Consider the following 4,098-nt stretch of genomic DNA (forward strand, 5'->3'; position numbering starts at 1 on the left):
CCTTGTCTGCTCGCCGTCGCCCGTTATACGGGCTGTCTGCCCTCGCAAAACACTAACACGAGGGGAGCGTGCTAGCAGTCGCGCCTTCCTGACTTCTAGGCAAACATGTGGCCCCAGCAGATAATAAAGCCGGACCAGCTGGCATCCTCATTCTACCTGTTTAGCACGTACCATACGTGGCACACGTTTTATGCTGACGCATTGTAACATTTTAAAGAACGAAACACCGTTGTACAGAAATGAACATGGATTGCGCAAGCAGAGACTTTGCGAAATTCAGCTCGCCCTGTGCGTCCATGAGATCTACATTTACATCTTGTGACGTACCCTCTCTGTTACTATTGTTTTTGTTTTTTTGTTATTGTATTTGTAGCGGTTTGCTTAGTCGGCCGTACTTCGGAATTTTTTTTGACATAAAATGGAGCCTGAAACTTGCATAATAAATACTTCGCGTGAAGTGCGATTTGCGGCATAACAAAAGTTAATTGCGGAGATGCAATCCACAGAATATTAACAGAAAAGCTTTAGAACGATGCGCACGACTGAGAAAGATCTATCTTAATTTTTTTGTGTAAAATAATTATGTTGTAACACACTCGGAGATTGCGAACGTACAATCAGGGTAGAGGCACGCACATTCTATCATTCCCCGTGGCCTGGGTAAAAGAATTGCAGTTATTTAAATTTAAGAATATTTCTTTTTCAATCGGACTCCTATTTTTATACGAAAAGGAAGATTGCAGGTTCTGAATGTCTCGGCAAAAACACATCGAAATTAATCTTAGCGGCCACCAAAGGAAAGCAGCACAATCACGTATCTCAACTGTTGAGCAGCGCCGTCGTAAAGATGGTCGCCTCCATCTAAAGTTCGCCTACTCGAATTAACAGAATAATTTGTACTCCATTGGTATGGGATTTAGGCTTGATCTTGACAGAAATTATAAAACACATTTTTCATCATTTAACACCTTCATTTAACATACACATAGACATGAAACTAGACAATACGTATTTACGCCAGCACATCAGAACAAAAGGTAGTTAGTACTAGAAGTAATAAAAGAATCTCGAAATTAGTCCTTTGTCTCTCAATGATAAAAATTTTTTTAGAGTATTCCCCTGGTATGACAGTCGAACAAATTTCCTTCTTTTATCTTTGAGAATAAATTACAACATTTTTTAGTTCTTTTTCAATCTACATGACTAATCTGCAGTGCAGATTTAAGTACTTGTCACAGGGTTCATAAAACACTTTCAGACTGTTTTTCGGCCGTTCCACTCTTTCATCTGCATCTACATCTACATACATTTGCCGCAAGCCACATTACGGTGTGTGGCGGAGTATACCCTGCATCACTACTAGTCATTTCCTTTCCTGTTCCAGACGCAAATAGTGCGACGGAAAAACGACTGTCTGAACAGCATGTCTCCGCATGATCTCTAATTACTCGTATCTTATCTTCGTGGTCCTTGCTCGAAATGTATATTGGCGGCAGCAAAATCGTTCTGCAGTCAGCTTCAGATGCTAGTGCTCTAAATTTCCTCAATAGTATTCCTCGAAAAGAACGTCACCTTCCCTCAAGGGATACCCTTTTGAGTTCTCGCAGCTTTTACGTAATACTTACGTGTTGTCCGACCCTACCGTAACAAATCTAGCAGTCTGCCTCTGGATTACTTTGATGTCTTCCTTTAATCTGACCGGGTAAGAAACCGAAACACTCGAGCAGTACAACACAGGGTGAAGAAACATTCGCGCACTTGGACTTCGCAGCGCGGTTCCTCACATACTAGCAATACAAAAATGAATTTCACACAATTTCATCCTGCAGATATTTCAGGCAGTAAATGGACGTTAAAAATTGGCAATCTGGTAACGCCTTAATCACATGTTCGGCAACTACCTATCACCTACCGCGTAGGTGGTGCAGTGCATAGCGAATTGGGTTAGCATACAGGAGGTCGAGGGTTCGATTCTGGGTCGAGGCTTATCTGTTTTTATTTGCCAAGGTCGTTCTGTCTTATAATACTGTACTATACACTTTCTCTTAAAGCACACATATGCCACATTTACATTGTGCATTCCTAACGAAATGTAATCGACCATTGGGGAAGGGTACGTAGAGAACAGGTTTGGAATCTAGTAGATGAAGTAGTGCGCAACAGTTTTCGTCCGCGACGTGCAAAAGACTTCTTTAAAAGCTGACCAGTGAAAACGATTGTACTTCCATTTCTGTGTTCGTAGTACCTAAGTGCAAAACGTTCTTTAGAAGACCCACAGTAATCGGTGTATGACGATTAAGAGGCCAAGTACCGTACCACGGAGGTTACGGTTAGCAAATAAAAGGAAATTCATCTTGATCCAGAATCGGACTCTCGACTTCATCTATGCTAACCCAAAACTCTATCCACTGTACCAACTGCACAGCACAACGTACCGCTCCTGACAGAGGTAGTTACTGTGTACCAGTGTTGCCACACAGCCAATCTTTGAAATCCTTTTACTGTCGGAAATATGCGAAATTGTGTGAGAGACTTTTTTGTGTTGCTAGTATGTGAGGAATCGCGTTGCAAATCGGATAGCAAGAATTTTTCTTCGCCCTGTATATTGTCACCTGCTTGACGAATCACACTTTGTCAGAATTGTCCGAATAAACCGAAGTCGACCATTCGCCTTCCCTACCGCAATCGTTCCACTTCATATCCGTCAGCAACGTTACGCCCAGATACTTAAAGAACGTGACTTTGTCAAGCAAGACATTATTAATTCTGCGTACGAACATTAGATGTATGTTTTTCCCATGCATTAGCATTAACTTACATTTTTCTATATTTAGAGCTAGCTACTATTCATGACACCAGCTAGAAATTTTCAATCTCTGGGAAAAATGAGCAGCTAAATCTTTCTGTGCGTGCCTTGTGTTATTTTATCACGATGTTCGTTTCACACTACGTATGTAGGAATCAACAAAATATTTGCTCTTTTGTAGGAGCACGTTCGATATGAAAGTTCCACGAAAATGTCTAGACGCAACGAAAAAGCCTTTATTTTAATGACTGCAACGACAACTCGCTTATCATATCTGTGACACCCCCAATCCTGTTTCGCGATAATACAAAGTGAGATGGATATCTTCTGCCAAAATGTTATTTAGTCATGATCTCATATCGCACTGTAGTGCTCCAAAAGAGGACGCACAAGCGCAGTACAGGCGATCTCTTTAGAGGATTAGTTGCATCTTCTAAGTGTTCTGGAAATAAAGTGCGTCTTTGGTTCGCCTGCGCCACAACATTTTGAATGTTTTTCTTCAATATAAATTGTTCGTCATTGTAATCAGTAATTTTTAACGGAATGAACAACCTTTATCGAGAAACCGAGATTTAACGTTTTTTTTGTGCTCATGTACAGGATCCCATATTATTTGTTCTTCAGGGTCAAATGCCACTTTTAGCACCGTGAAGATGTTTCATCTGACCATTTTCTAATTCGCATTCATTTTTTAACGAGTTTGCTATCCGGTAAGAGACACAGCATCACCTGACCTGCATACAGTCTACAATGACGACCGGTCACAGTTTGACACAGTGTTCACAATATTTCTGCCGGGTAATTAGATGCAGCTCCGCACCGAGGCTTAGTAAACGAAATTCGAGCTTCCCCAGTGTAAGACCATCTTTAGTATGGCTTCAGGTCTTACAAGCAGACAGGAACAACTCGTTCTTAACGAATAGCAAGACGGAAAATGTAAAGGTTATTTAGGAGAGTATCCCGAGGATCTTTACGGTTAAAATTTTATACAGACTGCTTTTGTATGGACCACTCTGTAGTCGCACCTCTGTAGGGGGTGGTGCATGTGTGGTCACGTCATAGGTGTGGGGAACCAGTGGGGAAAGCTGTGGACAATTTAACAACACAACTTTATTATATCTACAGTTCTACACGAGGCAGGCACGCCCCTCGTCGTAGGTTCTGGACTGTGCAGCTGGCTTCGGCTACTCGGACGGCGCCCGGCGGTGCTGTGTCGGGACTGCGGCCAGGTGCGACAGCGGTGGCCGTGCTGTGTATTTGCTTCGTGGTGGTGGAACCGGCTGCGCGATTGT

The sequence above is a fragment of the Schistocerca gregaria genome, chromosome 4 (assembly GCF_023897955.1).
Source record: "Schistocerca gregaria isolate iqSchGreg1 chromosome 4, iqSchGreg1.2, whole genome shotgun sequence".
Lineage (NCBI taxonomy): Eukaryota > Metazoa > Arthropoda > Insecta > Orthoptera > Acrididae > Schistocerca > Schistocerca gregaria.